Raw genomic sequence first — 24813 nt, forward strand, 5'->3', positions numbered from 1 at the left:
CTTCAAGATGTATTGCATAGTTATCGAATCTTGAGCGTCTCTCGATATACCAATGGTTGTTGATTCGATCGGGATATATGGATGAAGGGACCGTACTGTACGCTAACCAAAATCTACTGGTTCTTGTAGGCACTATCAGTGATACCTAGGGAATCATGGGGCGATGTTGCTAGGCGCTTTACCATGATTCGTTGGGCAAGTCAGAAAGTGTTGTTCCGAGTCACAAGGAGTTGTGAGCCCACGGCTAGCTGTATCCCTGAACCATTGAGGGTCACACAGAGTAATGGATATTTAATCCCCGTTGAGATAGTTAAATTTAAAGTGTTAAATTTAATGAACAAAGAAGTTGGACTTCTTAATTAAGAGTAAGGGAGTAGGATTTCCTAAAATGACATAGGGATGGACATTTTTGGAAACCACTGAATTCGGATTCAGAAATATTTATCTTGACTTTAAAAGGTGCAGAAATGGTTTCTGTGCACATTGGTGAAATCGGTTCATCAATCGGAGTCACGATTAATTTTATATAAATTTTTGAACATGCGGGCTTTGCTTGTCGGGCCTGAACTTATGACTAATGGGCCCTAAGGTGTTAGTGGCCTGCATTATAAATAAGTTATTGCAGTACAGAAATTACACACAACAGGTCATAATTTGAGAGACTAAAAATTTCGAAAACCCTAGCTCTCTCTCCCTTGTGGCCGCCGCCCCTCCCTCACTCTGCCTGAGTTTTTCCGGTCTGTGATTTTGAATTGCAGTCAGGATTAGCGAATCAAATTCGTTATTCTCTTCGTAGAAAACTTCTGATAGATTTTCTAGTGCAATCTATCAGAGGGATTAAACCTCCATTCGTGGACCTGATTGAAGAAGCATTCAATCATCAGTTCCAGGGAGATACAAGAAGCGCAGAGAAATCTGTGTGGTGTCCATAAATCTCGATTCGAGATTGAAGGTAAAATTTAATAATAGTTATTTAATTTTACACAAACACAAATAGTTTAATCGTTGAAGGTTTGATACCCATACTATGAAATTGTTCCATACAAAATTTTTAAACTTCCGCTGCACCGGGTATCAATACCGATTGATCTGAGAACCGCGTTTTCCAACAGTTAAGTATTCTCCACCTCGATCCGATCGAAGTGCTTTAATACTTTTACCTAGCTTGTTTTCTACTTCAGCCTTGAATTCTTTGAACTTTTCAAATGCTTCAGACTTATATTTCATTAAATATAAATACCCATACCTTAAATAATCATCAGTAAAGGTAATGAAGTAGGTGTGGCCATATTGAGTACCAACTCTAAATGGACCACAAACATCTGTATGGATCAAATCCAACAGATTTTGACTACGCTCAGGTTTCCCCTTAAAAGGAGATTTAGTCATTTTTCTTTTTAGGCAGGATTCACAAGTAGGTAGAGAGTTAATATCAGACATATCAAACATGCCCTCTCCCACTAGCTTGTTCATCCTCCTTTAGGAAATATGACCTAGCCTAGCGTGCCAAAGGTTTGCCGGGTTTTGACTATCGATTTTCCTTTTGTTTGTTGTTGCCGGTTTATCAATAATTTATTGGAACGTCTTTTAGTTTTAAGTTATATAGATCATTTTCAAGTTGTCCATTTCCAATCAAACATTCATTCTTGTAAATATTGCAAATCCCATTCACAAAATTGCAAGAATAACCTTCTTTATCAAGCATAGAAACAGAAATAATGTTTTTAATCAAATCCGGAACAAATAAAACATCTCTCAAAAGTAACTTAAAACCGTTCTGCAAAATTAAATAAATATCTCCCACAGCTTTAGCTTCAACTCTGGAACCATTTCCGAGCCTCAGCTGGGTCTCACCCATTCTAAGCCTGCGACTTCTTGTCATCACCTGCAAATCATTGCAAATGTGAGATCCACATCCGGTATCCAATACCCAAGAAGTAGTATTAAGTGAAACATTTATTTCAATATAGAACATACCCTTCGCAGTTCGCAACTGCTCTAGATATTCCTTGCAGTTACGCTTCCAATGACCGGGCTTCTTGCAGTAATGGCAAACATCCTTGGACTTTTCCATGTTTGAAGCCTTTGTCTTGTACTTCTTCTCGGGTTCGATTTTCTTGGGTGGGGCAGAACGTTTCTTACCCTTTGTACTTGGCCCCTTCTTAGCAGAAGAAGAGGAGCCCACCAAGAAAGCCGGTTTATCCTTCTTTAAAGTGGATTCATATGTCACAAGCCTCTATCTTGTTCATATTGAAATTCACCACAAATCCGTCAAACGAAGAAGGAAGAGATAGAAGTAGTAAGTCCACGTTGAGTTCATGCTCCAACACCAAATCAAGGGTTACCAACTTCTGTATGAGCCAAATCACTCGTACCCCATGATCACGGACCGAAGTCCCTTTACGCATGCGACACGTCATTAGCTCCTTTACAGGAGCAAACCTTTCAGCCCTCGATTGAGCCCCAAAAAGTTCCTTGAGTTGTACGTGAATGTCAGCAGCATTCACGGTGTCCTCAAATTGCCTCTGGAGTTCATCAGACATCGAGGCTTGCATATAGCATTTGGCCATGATATCATGGTCCCACCATGTATCAAGTTTGGCTAACTCTTTCGGACTTACGTCAGCTGGTGCTTCCTTCGGAGGAGATTTTTCTAACACGTAGAGCATCTTCTCCGAAGTCAAGACAATCTTCAACTTACGAAACCATTCCGTATAGTTTGCGCCAGCCAATTTATTTTGTTCGAGGATCGAGAAAAGTGGATTACGCAAATTCATCTTTATAAAATACTGAAAAGAAACAGACAAATATCAGTGATTGTTTAATTAATTTACTAAGACATAAAATAGGCGAAATTTATTTTATGAATCTCACTCCCACTATTTTAACGATTTCACTACCCTCTAGTGAAAACGGAAAACTGTTTTCCTTAGTGAGAACATGGAGTCCAATTGACAAACTATGGTCCCGAATAATATCAGCCAACCATAATTTTCAAAAGGTAGAGCCCAATTGCTTCCAAAGCAACCTCCACGTTTTTACCTCATGTCCAATAAGGGCCCAATAATATGACGCCGTTTATTGTGACATGTCAAGATGACCCATCAATATTAAGTTGTGATGGACGGTCGCCATGTGGATCCCCCAATAATATGAGCCGATCCCATGGGAGTTCCACCCAACTTACAACATGTGTCAATCCAATGTACAGCTTTCCGACGAACGAGCCCCCCAATAATATGAGCCGGACCGTATCCGCGGGTAGCATCTCATACATTGATCGTTGATGGAAGGTAGGAGCATTTAAACAAATTTAAATTTCCTTTATTTATCTTGATATCAATTTTAAATCATATTTAAAATGAGGGATTTTAATTTTGAAAATTTGTCTCATCATTTTTAAAATTTTGTATGCTTGCCGGATTCACACAATTTTGTCTAAAACTTGCATACAACAATAATATCACATATTATATAGGATGATCGATTCCATTTCTAATCGACCCGTGGTTGCCAATCACATGTCTTAGTCCAATCCTAGGTAATATGCAGTATGCAATGCAATCCTATTACATTGTGCTTCCAATTTACATTTCTTCTGTCTTTATTGTCTACTGGGCCCACCTCCGTCTTCAAATCTTCATCTCCCACTAAATCTAATGTATTTACAATAAATAACAATGACAAGTAGGGGATACATTTTTAAGGGGTGGGAACGGGCCATAAACCAAGCCCACATTTATTACATATGACAATTCATATTGGGTCATAAACCAGGCCCATTAATAAATCCAACAACAATAAAAACAAATGTAAATTTCTAACATACACCTACCAAATTGGTCATGGCAATCGATCATCCTTATCCAATAACATTTAATTCAAAATAAATTTATTGGATAACATGCAATGGCAATTTAAATTTAAAAGGATAAAATCATATTTCATATATAAAATCTTATTTTACATACAAAATCATATTTTATCTTTTTATCAAATAAAATCATATTTTATCTATAAAATCCAATTTTATACATAAAATCATATTTTACTCAATATATCCATAAGATCATATCTTATCATCAATTGTACCAAAAATAATTAATTTCAAAATTCAATTTAACGGATAAAATATTTAAATTTTCAAAAAATTCAAATTTATCCAAAAATCAATTTTAAAATTTTCGGACTCGAACAATTCGATCCGACGCCTCGTGGACCAATCAAAAACAATTTTCGATCGGACCAAAAATAGAATTTTAACATATTAAAATTTAATTTTAAAATTAAAAAATTAATTTTTCCGCGGGCCGCCCGAAGGATTAAGAATATGTTCATGGTATATGGATCGCTGCCTAGGTTTTGCCCGAAAAAAAAAATTTTATTTTTAAAATATTTATTTTGTTTCAAAAACCGAGGCTTAAAATTTTTTTTGTACAATCGATTAATTTAATCGCTTGATCTGAGCAACCTGGCTCTGATACCACTGTTGGAGAACGCGGCGATCAGATCAATCAGAATTGATACCCAGTGCAGCGGAAGTTTAAAAATTTTATATGGAACGATTCCATAATGGGTATCAAAACTTAACGATTAAATTGTGTGTGTAAAAATTAAATAACAATTATAAATTTTTACCTCCAATCTCGAAGCGAGATTATGGACATCAACAGATTGCTCTGCTCTTGTTGTATATCCCTGAAACTGATGGACGAATTGTTCTTCAATCAGGTCCACGAACGGATAATTAATCCCTCTGATATATTGCACTAGAAAATCTATCAGAAGTTTCTACGAAGAGAATTAACGAATTTGAACCGTTAAACCAGACTGTGTTGGAGAACGCATCGTTCAGATCAATCAGGATTGACACCCGGTGCAGCGGAAGTTTAAAAATTTAAATATGGAACGATTCCATAGTGTGGGTATCAAACCTTTTACGATTAAATTATGCGTGTGTGAGTAAAAATTAAATAACTATTATTAAATTTTTACCTTCAATCTCGAATCGAGATTTATGGACACCAAACAGATTTCTCTGCTCTTCTTGTATCTCCCTGGAACTGATGATCGAACCTTTCTTCAATCAGGTCCACGAATAGAGGTTTAATCCCTCTGATAGATTGCACTAGAAAATCTATCAGAAGTTTTCTACGAAGAGAATAAAGAATTTGATTCGCTATTCCAGACTGCAATTCAAAATCACAGACCGGAATATCTCACGCAGAGAAGGGAGGGGGCGGCGGCCACAATGAGAGGGGAGGCTAGGGTTTTCGAAAAATCCTGTCTCAATTATGACCAGTTGTATGTAATTTCTGTATTGCAATAACTTATTTATAATGCAGGCCACTAACAGCTTAGGGCCCATTAGTCATAAGTTCAGGCCCGACAAGCAAAGCCCGCATGTTCAGAAATTAATATAAAATTAATCGTGACTCCGATTGATGAACCGATTTCACCAATGTGCACAGAAACCATTTCTGCACCTTTTAAAGTCAAGATAAATTTTTCTGAATCCGAATTCAGTGGTTTCCAAAAATGTCCATCCCTATGTCATTTTAGGAAATCCTACTCCCTTACTCTTAATTAAGAAGTCCAACTTCTTTGTTCATTAAATTTAACTCTTTAAATTTAACTATCTCAACGGGGATTAAAAATCCATTACTCTGTGTGACCCTCAATGGTTCAGGGATACAGCTAGCCGTGGGCTCACAACTCCTTGTGACTCGGAACAACACTTTCCGACTTGCCCATCGAATCATGGTAAAGCGCCTAGCAACATCGCCCCATGATTCCCTAGGTATCACTGATAGTGCCTACAAGAACCAGTAGATTTTGGTTCGCGTACAGTACGGTCCCTTCATCCATATATCCCGATCGAATCAACAACCATTGGTATATCGAGAGTCGCTCGAGATTCGATAACTATGCAATACATCTTGAAGATCAAATTAGTGACATCGCATGTGCTACTAAGAAACCATTTCTTAAATCACATCAAGTACTCTGGCCAGAGATTCGTCACACTAATATCTCCTCAGATCGCATAGGATATCCACACTCGCAAGTATGTGGTGAATCCTTGACAACAATGCATCGACTCCTATATGTGTTGTAACTGCACCCAATCCCGACACCTGATGACCCCAATAGAGTCGGTAAACGAGTCAAAGCACAGTACTAGCATATAGAGTCTCCATGATGTTTCAAGTAGTAAGGACTAATGGTGTACAACCAAAACCGCGGACTTTATCCACTCGATAAGTGATAACCACTTGGAAAGTCCGGATAGGGTAGTTCGATCATTCATCATATGAATATCCATTTGCATGCTTCGAACATCTCCATGTTCCTTACCAATGAAACGTGGTACTCTGCATCGCAAATGCTAGTCTCAAACTCGAGCGATCCTTATCCTTATTATCGGACGGCTCAATCGACTAGGAACGGTTTAGAATATACAGTGACTATAAGATGTGTTTCATGATAGACATCCCCATGTTCTACCACATCTTACATACACTATAGTATATTCAAGGTCTTTATCAAAACAACAATAGTATATCACAATATAACAATATGAAGAAAGATAAAGTCATTGCCTTTAATAAAAGTGTAAATTATATTAAACAAAAGATTGTTTATACAAAGAGTCATCAAAGCCCATAGCCACAAGTTGGCTCACTGGGCACCCACTCTTTCAATCTCCCACTTGCCCTATAGCCAACTAGTCATACAACGTAGACCCATTGCTTCGCGATGTTTGTCAAATAATGATCCTGGCAAGGGCTTAGTAAGTGGATCAGCGATATTATCTGCAGAGGCCACTCTTTCGACAGTGATGTCTCCTCTTTCCACAATCTCCCGAATGATGTGGTATTTCCTCAGTACGTGTTTGGATCTTTGATGAGACCTTGGTTCCTTTGCCTGAGCAACGGCACCCGTGTTGTCACAGTACACCGGGACTAGACCAACAACTTCAGGAATGACGCCCAACTCTTGGACGAAATTCCTCATCCAAACGGCCTCTTTAGCAGCAGCTGATGCTGCAATGTATTCTGCCTCAGTGGTGGAATCCGCTGTGGTGTCCTGCTTGGAACTCTTCCAAGAGACAGCACCGCCATTGAGCATGAACACAAATCCAGAGGTTGACTTCGAGTCATCCACGTCACTTTGGAAGCTAGAGTCGGTATAGCCTTCCAATTTCAGTTCTCGTCCTCCATATACCATGAACATATTCTTAGTCCTTCGTAAGTACTTAAGAATGTCCTTCACGGCTTTCCAATGCATTTGACCAGGATTAGCTTGATATCTGCTCGTGACACTCAGAGCAAATGCTACATCCGGTCTGGTAGATATCATCCCATACATGATACTACCTATAGCTGACGCATATGGTACATGTGTCATTTTCTCTATCTCTTCATCAGTCTTGGGACACATAGACTTGGATAGAGAAACTTCATGACACATGGGTAGATGTCCTCTCTTGGACCCATCCATTGAAAACCGTTTCAATATGGTGTCGATGTAGGTTGATTGAGTGAGTCCTATCATTCTCTTAGATCTATCTCTATAGATCTGTATCCCAAGAATATAGGATGCCTCACCCAAATCCTTCATCGAAAATCTATCTGATAACCATATCTTTGTTCACTGCAACATCCCTACATCATTCCCAATGAGTAGGATGTCATCAACATAAAGTACTAAGAATGTCACAGCATCCTTAACTACTTTCTTGTACACGCATGGTTCCTCCGGGTTCTTGATGAAACCAAAATCCTTTATTGTTTCATCAAATTTCTGGTTCCAACTTCTTGATGCTTGTTTTAGACCATAAATTGATCTCTGAAGCTTGCATACCTTATGCTCGCTTCCCATGGATGTGAACCCCTCAGGCTGCTTCATATAGATTTCTTCCTTAATGTCTCCATTAAGAAAAGCAGTCTTCACATCCATTTTCCATGTCTCATAGTCATACCATGCAGCTATGGCAATAAGGATTCTTATGGACTTGAACATTGCAACTGGTGAAAAGGTTTCATAATAGTCAACTCCTTGTCTTTGAGTATAACCTTTCGCCACCAATCGCGCCTTGTAGGTCAATACCTTACCATCAGGCCCAAGCTTTCTCTTGTAGATCCATTTACACCCTATTGGAACAATTCCATCGGGAGGATCTACTAAAGACCAAACTTGGTTTGTATGCATCGAATCTAATTCTGACTGCATAGCTTCAAGCCATAAATTTGAATCCGCATCAGAAATTGCTTCCTTGAAGTTTCTTGGATCACATCCAACATTGGGTTCATCTTGATCCCCTTCAAGAAGAAGACCATATCGAATAGGAGGTCTAGAAGTCCTCTCGGATCTTCTAGGTACAGGCGTGTCCAGCAATGGTTCCTGAGGTGTAGGATCGTTATTTTGTATCTCGGGTTCTTCTCGAATTTCTTCGAGTTCCATCATCTCGCCTTTCTTATCCAATAAGAACTCCTTCTCCAAGAAGGTGGCATTCCTTGAAACAAACACCTTTGTTTCAGCAGGATAATAGAAATAATATCCGATTGAATTCTTTGGATACCCTACAAAATAACACAAGCTGGATCGACTATCCAACTTATCTCCCACTGTCCGCTTCACGTAAGCAGGACATCCCCAAATCCTCAAGTACGAATACTTAGGAGCTTTGCCATTCCATAACTCGTATGGTGTTTTGTCCACTGCTTTAGTGTGGACGTTGTTTAACGACAATACCGCCGTTTCAAGCGCATAGCCCCAAAACGAAGGTGGAAGCTCAGTGAAGCTCATCATGGATCGAACCATGTCCAACAAAGTTCGATTACGACGCTCTGATACACCATTAAGCTGTGGTGTCATAGGAGGAGTCCACTGAGAGAGAATCCCATTCTCTTTCAGATAGTCCAAAAACTCGATACTTAAGTATTCTCCACCTCGATCCGATCAAAGTGCTTTAATACTTTTACCTAGCTTGTTTTCTACTTCAGCCTTGAATTCTTTGAACTTTTCAAATGCTTCAGACTTATATTTCATTAAATATAAATACCCATACCTTGAATAATCATCAGTAAAGGTAATGAAGTAGGTGTGGCCATATTGAGTCCCAACTCTAAATGGACCACAAACATCTGTATGGATCAAATACAACAGATTTTGACTACGCTCAGGCTTCCCCTTAAAAGGAGATTTAGTCATTTTTCCTTTCAGGCAGGATTCACAAGTAGGTAGAGAGTTAATATCAGACATATCAAACATGCCCTCTCCCACTAGCTTGTTCATCCTCCTTGAGGAAATATGACCTAGCCTAGCGTGCCAAAGGTTTGCCGGGTTTTGACTATCGATTTTCCTTTTGTTTGTTGTTGCCGGTTTATCAACATAATTTATTGGAACGTCTTTTAGTTTTAAGTTGTATAGATCGTTTTCAAGTTGTCCATTTCCAATCAAACATTCATTCTTGTAAATATTGCAAATCCCATTCACAAAATTGCAAGAATAACCATCTCTATCAAGCATAGAAATAGAAATAATGTTTTTAATTAAATCTGGAACAAATAAAACATCTCTTAAAAGTAACTTAAAACCGTTCTGCAAAATTAAACAAACATCTCCTATGGCTGTAGCTTCAACTCTGGAACCATTCCCGAGCCTCAGCTGGGTCTCACCCATTCTAAGCCTGCGACTTCTTGTCATCACCTGCAAATCATTGCAAATGTGAGATCCACATCCGGTATCCAATACCCAAGAAGTAGTATTTAGTGAAATGTTTATTTCAATATAGAACATACCCTTCGCAGTTCCCAACTGCTCTAGATATTCCTTGCAGTTGCGCTTCCAATGACCGGGCTTCTTACAGTAATGGCAAACATCCTTGGATTTTTCCATTTTTGAAGCCTTTGTCTTGTGCTTCTTCTCGGGTTCGATTTTTTTGGGTGGGGCAGAACGTTTCTTACCCTTTGTACTTGGCCCCTTCTTAGCAGAATAAGAGGAGCCCACCAAGAAAGCCGGCTTATCCTTCTTTAATGTGGATTCATATGTCACAAGCATATTGACCATCTCTTCAAGGGAGGCCTCTATCTTGTTCATATTGAAATTTACCACAAATCCGTCAAACGAAGAAGGAAGAGACAGAAGCAGTAAGTCCACATTGAGTTCATGCTCCAACACCAAATCTAAGGTTACCAACTTCTGTATGAGCCAAATCACTCGTACCCCATGATCACGGACCGAAGTCCCTTCACGCATGTGACACGTCATTAGCTCCTTAACAGTAGCGAACCTTTCAGCCCTCGATTGAGCCCCAAAATTTCCTTGAGTTGAACGTGAATGTCAGCAGCATTCACGGTGTCCTCAAATCGCCTCTGGAGTTCATCAGACATCGAGGCTTGCATATAGCATTTGGTCTTGATATCATGGTCCCACCATGTATCAGGCTTGGCCAACTCCTCTGGACTTATGTCAGCTGGTGCTTCTTTCGGAGGAGATTTATCTAACACGTAGAGCATCTTCTCCGAAGTCAAGACAATCTTCAACTTCCGGAACCATTCCGTATAGTTTGCGCCAGTCAACTTGTTTTGTTCGAGGATCGAAAATAATGGATTTCGCGAATTCATCTTATGAAATACTGAAAAGAAAACAGACATATATCAATGATTGTTTAAGCAATTTACTAAGACATAAAATAGGCGAAATTTAATTTTATGAATCTCACTCCCACTATTTTAACGATTTCACTACCCTCTGGTGAAAATGGGAAACTTTTTCCTTAGTGAGAACATGGAGCCCAATTGACAAACTTATGGTCCCGAATAATATCAGCCAACCATAATTTTCAAAATGTAGAGCCCAATTGCTTCCAAAGCAACCTCCATGTATTTACCTCATGTCCAATAAGGGCCCAATAATATGACGCCGTTTATTGTGACATGTCATGATGACCCATCAATATTAAGTTGTGATGGACGGTCTCCATGTGGATCCCCCAATAATATGAGCCGATCCCATGGGAGTTCCACCCAACTTACAACATGTGTCGATCCAATGTACAGCTTTCCGACGAACGGGCCCCCCAATAATATGAGCCGGACCGTATCCGCGGGTAGCATCTCATACATTGATCGTTGATGGAAGGTAGGAACATTTAAACAAATTTAAATTTCCTTTATTTATCTTGATATCAATTTTAAATCATATTTAAAATGAGGGATTTTTAATTATAAAAATTTGTCTCATCAATTTTTCAAATATTGCATGCTTGCCGGATTCACGCAATTATGTCTAAACATGCATACAATCATAATATCATATATTATATAGGATGATCGATTCCATTTTTAATTGACCCGTGGTTGCCAATCACGAGTCTTAGTCCAATCCTAGGTAATATGCAGTATGCAATGCAATCCTATTACATTAGCTTCCAATTTACATTTCTTCTGTCTTTATTGTCTGCTGGGCCCACCATCTTCAAATCTTGATCTCCCACTAAATCTAATGTATTTACAATAAATAGCAATGACAAGTAGGGGATACATTTTTAGGGGTGGGAACGGGCCATAAACCAAGCCCACTTTTATTACATATGACATTCATATTGGGCCATAAACCAGGCCCATTAATTAAACCAACAACAATAAAAACAAATGTAAATTCATAACATACACCTACAAAATTGGTCATGGCAATCGATCATCCTTATCCAATAACATTTAATTCAAAATTAATTTATTGGATAACATGCAGTGACAATTTAAATTTAAACAGGATAAAATCATATTTTATATATAAAATCTTATTTTACATATAAAATCATATTTTATCTCTTTATCAAATAAAATCATATTTTATCTACAGAATCCAATTTTATAGATAAAATCATATTTTACTCAATATATCCATAAGATCATATCTTATCATCAATTGTACCAAAAATAATTGATTTCAAAATTCAATTTAAGTATAAAATATTAAAATTTTCCAAAAATTCAAATTTATCCAAAAATCAATTTTAAAATTTTCGGACTCGAACAATTCGATCCGATGCCTCGTGAACCAATCAAAAACAATTTTTGATCGGACCAAAAAATAAAATTTTAACATATTAAAATTAATTTTAAAAAATAAAAATAATTTTCCCGCGGGCCGCCCAGGAAGTTCCCGGGCTGCCCGCGCCCCAACAGGCCGTATCGCTGCCCCACCGGGCAGCGATCCAATCGCTGCCCGGGTTTTTGCCCGAAAAAATTTTTTATTTAAAAAATATTTATTTTTGTTTCAAAAACCGAGACTCAAAAATTTTTGTACAATGGATTAATTTAATCGTTTGATCTGAGCAACCTGGCTCTGATACCACTGTTGGAGAACGCGTCGTTCAGATCAATCAGGATTGATACCCGGTGCAGCGGAAGTTTAAAAATTTAAATATGGAACGATTCCATAGTGTGGGTATCAAACCTTTTACGATTAAATTATGCGTGTGTGAGTAAAAATTAAATAACTATTATTAAATTTTTACCTTCAATCTCCAATCGAGATTTATGGACACCAAACAGATTTCTCTGGTCTTCTTGTATCTCCCTGGAACTGATGATCGAACCTTTCTTCAATCAGGTCCACGAATAGAGGTTTAATCCCTCTGATAGATTGCACTAGAAAATCTATCAGAAGTTTTCTACGAAGAAAATAATGAATTTGATTCGCTATTCCAGACTGCAATTCAAAATCACAGACCGGAATATCTCAAGCAGAGAAGGGAGGGGGCGGCGGCCACAATGAGAGGGGAGGCTAGGGTTTTCGAAAAATCCTGTCTCAATTATGACCAGTTGTATGTAATTTCTGTACTGCAATAACTTATTTATAATGCAGGCCACTAACAGCTTAGGGCCCATTAGTCATAAGTTCAGGCCCGACAAGCAAAGCCCGCATGTTCAGAAATTAATATAAAATTAATCGTGACTCCGATTGATGAACCGATTTCACCAATGTGCACAGAAACCATTTCTGCACCTTTTAAAGTCAAGATAAATTTTTCTGAATCCGAATTCAGTGGTTTCCAAAAATGTCCATCCCTATGTCATTTTAGGAAATCCTACTCCCTTACTCTTAATTAAGAAGTCCAACTTCTTTGTTCATTAAATTTAACTCTTTAAATTTAACTATCTCAATGGGGTTTAAAAATCCATTACTCTGTGTGACCCTCAATGGTTCAGGGATACAGCTAGCCGTGGGCTCACAACTCCTTGTGACTCGGAACAACACTTTCCGACTTGCCCATCGAATCATGGTAAAGAGCCTAGCAACATCGCCCCATGATTCCCTAGGTATCACTGATAGTGCCTAAAAGAACCAGTAGATTTTGGTTCGCGTACAGTACGGTCCCTTCATCCATATATCCCGATCGAATCAACAACCATTGGTATATGTTGAGTCGCTCTAGATTCGTTAACTATGCAATACATCTTGAAGATCAAATTTGTGGACATCGCATGTGCTACTACGGAAACATTTCTTAAATCACATCAAAAGTACTCTGGCCAGAGATTCGTCACACTAATATCTCCTCAGCATAGCATAGGATTTCCACACTCGCATGTATGTGGTGAATCCTTGACAACAATGCATCGACTTCCTATATGTGTTGTAACTGTACCCAATCCCGACACCTGATGACCCCAATAGAGTCGCTCTAAACGAGTCCAAGCACTAGTACTAGCTTTTAGAGTCTCCATGATTACCTTGTTTCAAGTTGTATGGACTATTGGTGTTACAACCAAGACCGCTGGAACTTTATCCACTCGATAAGTGATAACCACTTGGTAAGTCCGGATAGGGTAGTTCTGATCATTCATCATGCATGAATATCCGTTTGCATGCTTCGAACATCTCCATGTTCTCCTACCAATGAATAGTGGTACTCTGCATCGCAAATGCTTGTCTCAAAATCGAGCGATCATTATCCTTATTATCGGACAGACTCAATCGACTTGGAACAGTTTAGATTATACAGTGACTATAAGATGTGTTTCCATGATAGACATCCCCATGTTCTACCACATCTTACATACCCTATAGTATATTCAATGTCTTTATTCAAAACAACCATGGTATATTCACAATATAACAATATGAAAGAAGATAATGTCATTGCAATTAATAAAAGGTGTAAATTATACTTTAAACAAAAGATTGTTTTTACAAAGAGCTCATCAAAGACCTTTAGCCACAAGTGGGGTTCATACTGGGCACCCACTCTTTCAGATACTTCTAGTCCACCACGTACACCAACCACGTTACTATACTTGGCAATGGAATTTTGCCACGGGTTAAGAGCACATTTTCTTTGCTTTCTAATACAGTGAATGATAATTGTTTCGATTCAAATTATTGATAAAATATAATGATTGATTTGTAGGCCACTGGAACGTGTCATAGAAAGGAAATCCCACTGCAGCCAATAGCGATTGAAAAATATTTTAACACAGATTGTCCTAGGTCGCACATATTTCCACGAAAAAGGGCATAATCCAACGAGATGTTGTCGAAGCAGCAACATTTTGCTGGATTCAGATTGAAGGAACGTCAAAATAGGGGATTTTGGTTTCGGTAAGTTTAATTTTATAAAGTTATTGTAATTTGTTTTATTTTTAAATGTAAATTTTTCTGTCCAATTATTTCTTTCACCCATACACTTTGAATGGGCAAGCTTCCACAATGATGATCACATCTGGACCTGGTGGAAATGTTTATACCGTTGTGCTCCAGAAATTTTTAGGATCGCCCACTCAATATAAATGACAAGACCGACGTGGTTCTCTCTCGGATTGAACCTTTTTGCGATGCTTTATCACATGAACACTCAATCCGAAAGATCAAAGATGTATGAAAAAATACGATACCGATCGTTAGACTGGAGCGCAATAGTTCTGGGAATCCTATGATTGTATCCATAGCCTACTGGAAATCGATCCTTACAAGCCTGTTGCTGACAAAAGATCCTGGATTTGGTTGCGAAGGATACAAGAAGAGTAATTTTTGTCTTGAAGGTAAGCGTGATCATTAACAACTACTCGTTTTAATGCCTTTCATGGTCTTGAAACTGGGAAAATATGCGTAGATGGTTTTTAATAATCCATATGTATATCAATGGGGGCTTTATTTCGTGGATTATGTTTGTGTATATGAATCATTGTATAAAAGTTTAGGTTATGGCTAAAAGTTGAATTGTGTTTTGTCTTGTTTTGTCTCTGTAGTTTATTAAAATCGATGTTGTGGTTGTGTTTAGTCTTTTGCGTATGTTGTTTGGGGGCATTTAAGTCCGTTTCTTTGTTGGTGATGCGGATTTTCTGTGGTTTATTGTGGGATTGAAAGGTGTGAAATCTCTTGATGGGTGCATACTTTTCATGTGTTTTAAGTCTTTTTGTTTCTTGTTCTGTTCAGGAATTCTTGTATCCTTTTTTTTTTGAGAAACTTTGTGTTGTTTGATCGACTTTACTGTAATTCTTGTTTCTACCTGTACATCCTTCTGTTTGAGAATTGTGTTATATTCTATTGTGAAAATTATAAGAGGTGGAAGGATGGTGCCCTTTGATGCATGTATGTTTTTCTAGGTTTGCAGGTATTACTTTCCTACGTTTTGTGAATTGTGATTCCTCCTCTTTCAAAATTCTCATGCGAGATAGAAGGGGGGGATTTCTTTATATTTTTAAAAAAACGTTTTATTGGGGTTTGACATGTTTCCCTGGTTTGTTGTTTACTTTACTCACTCATTTTGTTTCTCTTTGTCTAAGTATTCTTACTGCTTCTCATTGTGCATCTGAATTGTCCGAGGTTGTGTCATTCCTTGATCGCTTGGCTGACAGCTGTTCGTTATATTCTGATAAGGTTTTTATACTCTTTGGGGTGGTCATATGCTCATCAGTTTAGTTGTTTTAATCTTTCGCATAGTTTGGCTTTTTCTTGGTCTTTGGTATCTTGGATTGATCTTTGAAATTCGTGCAGCTACATCTTGATCGCATGTGTTTGCCTCCTCCATTTGGTCTGTCTTCTATGTTATTGCCCAAGAGGTTTTGCAGTTTGAACTTCATGTTGTTTTTGTCATTTGGTCTTTCATTGCTTGATGGTTCGAATTTTTTTGGGTGTTATTTTAGCTTGTATTTATATCTAGACTTTTACATTTGCCCTTTGCTGGTATATCGAGGGATAAAATATTTAGTATATGTAATCTTGATGTTGATTAATTATATGTTATAATTATTTCTTTTCATATAGTTAAACGTTTTCAACTCCACAAACAACCAGGATGGCCAAATATGAACCAGCCCAATGAAGTAAGGAAAGAAACTTTTAGAATTGATAAAAGTTTTTTGGATCTTACATTGTCTAAATAAGAACAAGCCCAAAGAGTAAAAAGAAACTTTTAGGAATTATAAAAGTTTCATGGTCGATACATATTTATCGTACATCCAGATATGTGTGCAGATTAAATATGAAATATTTTACTTATGTCAGAAGCTAATTTTTAGTGATATCGATAACAAAATAAGATGACAATTTGCCACTAATTGATCATGTAGAGTTTCAAATTGGCATTACTATTTCGATTCAAGACTATTTAATTATTCATGTCAAATTAAAAGGATTTGTATTGTGTTTAAATAATAACATTAATTAAGCTATTCCCGCATGTTGATGAACTTCTTAGAATGGTCTCCCGAATTCGTTTCTTACCGGCTTGTTTCATAAATTTATTAAGTACTTGGGCTACCTGCCATCACTGTTAATTAAAAATCTCTCTATATTAATGAAGCATTCTTTTTAAAGATGGTTTAGTACTACGAAGGGGACTTACATCTCACATGAGTCAGATGTCTCATTGGCTCATGCGGGGGTTTAAATCAAAGGATGTGCCATGAGCGACAGGGACCTGAAAAAGAGCAACATGATCATACCTCAGAGCATATATCCCACAATATTTCAGCAGGAATATATGAACTTCACACGAGGAAACGAACTCGCAACGTTTGGAAAATTTTTTTTTCTTACGTCATTTCAAGTCTTACCAACTCGATTATACCCCTGTTGCTTTAATGAAACCTTTTTTTTTTTTTTTCAATTTCCATTCTTTTATTTTTATTTTTTTTATTTTTACATTTATTCGTTGGTTACTGTTGTTGATACTAAAGTTAATTACCCATATCCAATGACAATTTTCTTCATATAATTATTTTGAATAAGAAGTAGTTACCTATGTTCAATCGAATCTTTACAAATATATATTTTCTTCATTATATAATATATTTTTAACATAAAAATTAATATTTTACGCTCAATCAAAAATATATTATATATCTATGATATTTTCTCAATAAAATAACTAGTGATAGTTTTTGCAGTGAAAAAAATATATATAACATAAAAATAATATTTTCTTATGAAATATCGAGATCAAAAAAGATTATGAAAGTGACTTTTTTAAAAAGAAGACGAGAGCTACACAATCGTTAGCGGTTTTTTTTTCATCACTGAACTTTGTACATGACACGTCCTCGTTATAGTGTTAGCGTTTTTAATTCAAATCAATACATACTACACAATATTTTGTAATAGCATAACAAACAAAATATATTATGTTTTGATGAAAAATTATATTTTCATAATAAAAAGTAAACTTCTTTTCGGACAGTTAATTTATAAAATATTTTATAAAATGTGCTTTTTTAATTTTTATATTTTATAAAATATTTCAAAATTTATTTTAAAAATAAATGAGGTTCAGACAACTGTTTAATAAAAATGTTTTTATAATTAAAAAGTAGTGTATTTTATTTTTTTCGTTATTTTTTTTAATTTTAAAAATATTTAAAAGACGGATCTTGGATGTTGTTTAAAAAATATATTGAAAAGAATTTTTTTCCTTAAGAAAAACATTTTTATAAAAATATTTTTACAATTGAACTTCCGATATATTGTCTGCAACCCAACCACGTGTGAGTGCATCTCCATTTCACAAACAAAACATATATTACTTATCGGGCCATTGAGTTGCCAGATAAAGAAAAATTTGATGATTTGTGGATCAGTTGGGACATCCAGTGGGTATGTGGTTTATTCCAACAGGTGACCAGTCTAAAATACTACTCTGGCGGTTTAGAACACGGTGCTCACTGGATTCTCCTGCACAGAGTGAGTATCGATGAGATGGTGTCACAACTCCCACGCCGTAAGTTGATGCCCCTTCGACACAACAGGGGAGAGATCAAAGTTTACGGTTTTCATCCCAAGTCGGAAGTAATATTTGTAGGAACACCTCGCCTAGTACTCAACTATAATCCGAATACCAAGCATGTTAAAACGTTCTTTCATTTAATACCCGACCGGGAAATTGTTGGTGGTCAATACAAATGTACCCTTCCTCGTGCTGCCCGGTTATTCTGAATGGTGTTCTCTCTTCGTCGGTAAGTTCTCCTAGCTTCTCTTTTACAGCATTGTGTGAGCCATGTCATATTTTCTGTAGACACGATTGAGGAGGTTTGCTTTTGTTGCAATAGTTTGAAGCCTACGTATTGTGAGGCATTTCTGGTAAACAGATGCAAGATATAAATAACATGTCATAACTTAGTTTGAACAAGGGACGTTGTTGATATTTTTGTTGTTCTTACATGTAGTGTAGTCTTCCATCAATTGAAATAACTTATGTTAAGGCAAAAGATGATTCTCAGTCTTCAAAATTTAGCGCCTTTACCAAAGCTTTGTAAACCAAAGTCTCAACCGTTGCTTGCTGTGAACGATCCCACGGCACACTTTACTTCAAATAGTTGCTTCCCCCTATTCCCCTCCAAGCATGACAACGTTATAGATATCTTCACCAAGCACTTGCTCCTCAAGTCCTCATCACCAGCATCTTCTTTTAGATAACTAAACATACCTTCTATTTTGACAACTATTCGATAGATGGCTTGGTTTGTTGCGACCATTTTCTGAGAGTTAGATGTAGTATTGACTAGTTGTGGTTACTGATTTTGACCTTGAGTATTAGGCTTTAGGTCGGACATGGGCTGAAGGTTTCAATTTGGCGTGGCTTTGAATTTTGGGTTGAACGGGTGTTGTCACCGTGATACCATGTGAAATCTATGTTCTGACATGGGGTTACTTGAAAAACAAATTGAGGCTTAATATATAGTTTGATGAATATGCTCTGATTATATCAAGGCTTATATTAAAACTGAGGACATTTGTTTATTAGAAGGCAGACAATCAGATAGGTTAGAAACTAAATATGAAAAACATTTCATTGCAATCCAGCATGTTCTTACAAGTTTTTATGCAAAAAACAAATTGTCATTAAGTTATAAATGAGAACTTGGGATCCACCGTCCCCAACACTTCATGCAAGCATAATAGGTGCCTTGATGCTCGACAGTGCACATTAAGGTCATGGTTTCATGGTTAAGGTGTTGCACCACATCTAAGGAATTGCGCTCTGACTTGTGTTGAGGTGCAAGAACTTGGCCTCGCTATGATGACTTGAGGCTAGAGTTTAGAGACGTTGATACCCAATCATTGAGAAACCTGCATGCATTAGTACAAGGACATGTTGGTTTTGTTGTTATTAAGATTTGATCCATGGGTCAGCACGTTCATGCGATTTGCTCAAAATTTTTAATCCCACTTTGCTTCTGTATCAGAAAGAATTTTTATCGTGTAGGTAACGGGGCTCATTCATCTCGTTTCCGATTGTACAAGTTTCTATACAGGTATGTATATGTGCCTGCAGCTATGACTTTTGTTGTACATTTCGACAGTTGATTGTATCTCATGGCATATTCCGTCAGGTACCAACCCAGGATGAGAAGGGCATGAGAACGCAAAGGTGTTTAGGATGACGATCAAACAAAGTAGAAAGGCCAGCAGTGTCGAGGATTAATTCATCAAGTTATTTAGCTAATTTCTAGTATTGTTTCAAGTTTATTCACATGTAGTCATGATTATGTTTATCTTGAGGATTTTAACAGAGTTGTTTATTTATTAGAAGCTTTAATGTATCATTAAGCTAGCTCAAAGCTTGGTTGTAAAACTTGGAAAATAAATGATTTTGAATTTGATTTCAACATGTATTTAAAATTCTCATTCGAGCTTGGTTGTAAACTATGAACAATGAATTCCATTGATCGGCACAAGTTTCATTGATCGAAGGACTTCCAGAATGAAGAAAATTTTGATGATTGTGGATCAGTTGGGACATCCAGAGGGTATGTGGTTTATTCCAACAATTGACAAGTCTAAAAATACTAGTCTGGCGGTTAGAACACGGCGCTCACTGGATTCTCCAGCACAGAGTGAGCATCGATGAGATGGTGTCCACAAACTCCCGCGCCGTAAGTTGATGGCCTTTCGACCACGACCGGGGAGAGATCAAAGTTTACGGTTTTCATCCCAAGTCAGAAGTAATATTTGTAGGAACACCTCGCCTAGTGCTTGACTATAATCCGAATACCAAGCAGGTTAAAATTTTCTTTCATTTAGTACCCGACCGGGAAATTGTTGGTGGTCAATACAAAATGTACCCTTCCTCGTGCTGCCCGGTTATTCTGAATGGCGTTCTCTCTTCATCCGGTAAGTTCTCCTACCTTCTCTTTTACAGCATTGTGTGAGCCATGTCATATTTTCTGTATACAGGATTGAGGTGGTTAGCTTTTGTTGCAATAGTTTGAAGCCTACGTATTGTGAGGCATTTCTGGTAAACAGATGCAAGATATAAATATCATGTCATAACTTAGTTTGGACAAGGGACGTGTTGATATTTTTGTGTTCTTACATGTAATTTAGACTTCCATCAATTGAAGAACTTCAGGGGCCTTTCTAGGCAAAATCGATTATGTAAGGCAAAAGATGTTTCTCAGTCTTCAAATTATGCGCCTTTACCAAAGCTTTGGAAACCGAAGTCTCACTGTTGCTGTTGTCAACGATCCCATGGCACACTTTTCTTCAAATAGTGTTTCCCCCTATCCCCTCCAAACATGGCAACGTTATCTTGAGATTAATAATCCAACTCTCGTTGCCGCCGTTTTGGAAGATTTCTCCTTTGTCATCATTGGTGAAAATCTCAGCCTCCATGAAAAGGAAGAAATAACTCTTCTTGCTCATCATAAGCCCATCACCAGTGCTTGCCGGAAAGCGACGCACATTAGTATAAAAAACATCTTGGTTTTGTTTTGATTAACATTTGATCCATGGGTAAGCATGTTCCTGCAATTTGCTCAAAATTTTAAAATCCCACTTTGCTTCTGTATCAGAAAGAATTTTTATCGTGTAGGTAACGGGGCTCATTCGTCTCGTTTCCGATTGTACCAGTTTCTATATAGGTTCATGTGCCTGCGGCTATGAATTTTGTTTTACATTTCGACAGTTGATTGTATCTCATTGCATATTCCGTCTGACTATGTTTTCAGGCACAGACCACGTTGAAAAGGGCATGAGATTGCGAAGGTGCTGGAAGATGTCAAGGATGACGATAGAACAAAGGAGAAAGATCCGCAGTGTCTTATTCACCCCAGAGTAATGGTTATGCTATTTATCCAAGGCCTTGTTTAGTTAAGTTGATAGGAATGATACGAGATAAATTATCAATAATTTGATCTACAGTAAGATTTATGTTTGTTGCGACTTGTTTAGTTTTCTGACCACTCGAAAATATTGATAATTCAATATAAGTGCCCACCACTATAAGGACACATTATCACATTAGGTCCGAGAAATTAAAGCATATGTTTTGGGCTGATTGGGGAAATTTTATGACTTAGGATCTAATCCTGTATAATCCGCCATTCCATAAGGCTCAAACAAATCTTTTGAAGAACCCTTTCTTTCTTCTTGGATTGCACCCAATATCTTTGCAGAGTTGATCATTGTACCAAATATGAGTGCCTGCAATACAAGCTCTTCTGTACATATTGTTGCCTGCATACTTCTTCATGTGATTCTCCCACATCTTCACGTCATTTTCCATTCGTTTCACGCTTGGTAATTGAAACTTTCGATCAAGAAAGAACGAGAGCCATTGACACCTCATCTCGAACGTGTAGAGGTTCGAGATTGACTCGGAGTAGCCCACCACTGCTAGTTGAGGGATTCTAGGATGGATCATTTGTCTGCATTGGAACAAACATAGTCTAGGAGTAAATATACCAGTGCAGAGAAAGTTGATAATGATACTTAGTAGTTCAATAGTCTTAGATATGCAACATTACCTATACAGAGGAACTGAAGAGGTTGGAGTTCCTGCAATTATGTTAGCAAAAAGTAGGAGAGGCAAATATATTCTTGAGCTTCTGATCACCTCTATATCCTGTGGCGAAAAACACGATATCCGCCTTCAAGGGATCGACCTCTCCATCGACTACCAACCCTTCTTCGCAGAAGCTAAAACGTTTCGATTTCCTCAAAACGATGCTCCCTTCTTCAACTTTATCATAGAAATGATCCGGTAGGAAAAATATCGTACAAGAAGATAATTCACCAACAAAACTATGCTTGGGTATCATCCCGTATTTTCTCAAGGGAAGTTTCCATCTAAGGTAGCTCTCAACAAACTTCGACACGCCCCATCGCTATATAAACACCATGAAAACGAACACTTACAGATTACCAAATCATAAACTACCAACATCGAATTCCATTGACCAACAAAAGTACTCATTGATTAAAGGATTACCAAAGGTGCAAGCAGAGATGCTAAGATGCTTTGAAAGAAGCCTTCCCCGGGTTTATGAACCATAAGCTCCCAGAACCGGTTGAAAAACAAGTAACCAAAGTTAACTCCCCACGGTTGCCCATCAGGAAGCGCCCAATGAATGGTTCTTTGAATCATTGTGCATGGTTTCTCGATCCCTGATCATCGAGTAACTAACGATTAGAACTCAAAAACATTTTAGCTTTACATGGATCAAACATATCGAATCATCGTACCGTTAACCTGAGCACATTCGAATGCAATATCCACCGCTGATTTCCCAGAACCTACAACCACAATGTTCTTCCCTTTAATGAAATTAGCAGCACTCGCATTGTCCATGGCGGAGTAATCCATGGAGTGGATCACTTTCCCGGAGAACACCTCCGGGCCGTGGCCTTGGGGGAATTCCGGGATTTCCGCCAATCCACTGAATCTTCCATACACAGAATCACAAACTCAGCCTCATACACCTGAAAACAGAGTCACTTATAATCTTGACAATATATATTTCCACACAAATTGTGAACAATTTCAGAACCATTTATATATTACCTCCGTGGAATCCTCCTTTATGTGATGAACTTTCAACTTCCATTTCCCTTTGGATCCAAAAGCATTCCCATCTCCAGTACCACCCCAAGATTCCCAAGCCTGAATCTCCTTTTCAGACTCCTCCCCCACGTAGTCGATGCTCACCACTTGAGCGTTGAATCTCACGTATTGCAGCAGATCAAAGTGTTGAGCGTAAGAGTGAATGTATTCGAGAAGCTGGGAGTTGTTGGGGAACATTTCTTGGACAGAATCCGCCATGGAAGATCAGAGAATTGGTAGTATTGCTTCACATTCTGGAGCTTGGTGGACTCGATGGTTTGTGTCCAGAGCCCACCAACTTCATCTTTTGCCTCGAAAACAATGGGTTTGAAGCCTTTGGAAACTGCGTATTTGCAGGCAAGAAGACCGCTGACTCCAGCTCCGATGATTGCCACCCTTTTCTCCATTTGATCAAATTAATGTAAGGAGAAAGATTTGCTTTGCTGGTTAAATATTATAAGAATTGGCGTTTAGCACGAGCAAGAGATGTCCTCTACGGAATGGATACCATATATAAAAGCTAAAGATTTTGCATTTGTGTGAATTGATAGAGGCTGCATTATTCTATCATATATTTCTTATCAGTTTGATACATCTGACGCAGTATTCGACGTATTATTTTCAATAAAATAGCACGTTCTCCTCCTCTGGTTCTTTCACAATCAAAGATAACGATATTTTTTTTCTAGAATATTTTATTTTTAGGTTTTTTTTTTATTCGTATCTGCTGCAGTCTCCAGTTGCGTCATGTGTTTCTAGTCAAATATAGAATTATAAAATTCTTTTGTTAAAAAGAAAAGAAATGAAAATTGACTACTAGTGTCTCTGATTACGAGACCATGCGTAGTTGCGTACTATTCAATAATTATTTATTTTATAAAATTGACACGTCAAATAATATTATATAAATTTTTTTGTTAATATACACCGTCTATAAAAATAAGTTCAATGGAATAAATAAAATCATCAATAAACAAACTTACTAAAAATATTAATTTTTATTTAAATTTATTGTTTTAAATCTGTTTTCAGAATTGATCGAACTTTTCCAAATTATGATATAATAGTTATTGATTTATGAGATAATGCGTTACAAATGTCATTGAATTTGAAAATTGCACTTCGTCATCATGCCCATACGTGTCGGATCTTCGCTTAAAGAAACGTTAACTATCTTTCAAAAGATTTTCCTTGAAAAAAAAAAAAAAAAGCTCTACTTTAAAAAGATATATTAAATTGAACAAAAAAGTAAATGATTCGTCATATTAAACAAAATTGGATTTAGAGGTTTTTGAGACCAATTATTAAGAAAATTAGAACTCACAATCCATAAATAATTACATGGATTAATATGAAAATTTTGAAAAATGTGAATTGCATTTCAGCGAGATGATTACATGGATTAATATAAAAATTTTGAAAAATGTGAATTGCATTTCAGATCAATCATCTCGCATCGAAATATTAGCTACAATAAT

The 24813-nt window shown here is 37.2% G+C and overlaps 1 pseudogene; it reads right to left on the minus strand.

The window, feature by feature from the left end:
• Positions 1 to 21786: 21786 nt before the first annotated feature.
• LOC140873429 (probable flavin-containing monooxygenase 1) lies at positions 21787 to 23892 on the minus strand (annotated as a pseudogene).
• Between the last annotated feature and the right edge of the window lie 921 nt (positions 23893 to 24813).

Source organism: Henckelia pumila, unplaced genomic scaffold (genome assembly GCF_033568475.1).
Source record: "Henckelia pumila isolate YLH828 unplaced genomic scaffold, ASM3356847v2 CTG_550, whole genome shotgun sequence".
In the NCBI taxonomy this organism is placed as follows: domain Eukaryota; kingdom Viridiplantae; phylum Streptophyta; class Magnoliopsida; order Lamiales; family Gesneriaceae; genus Henckelia; species Henckelia pumila.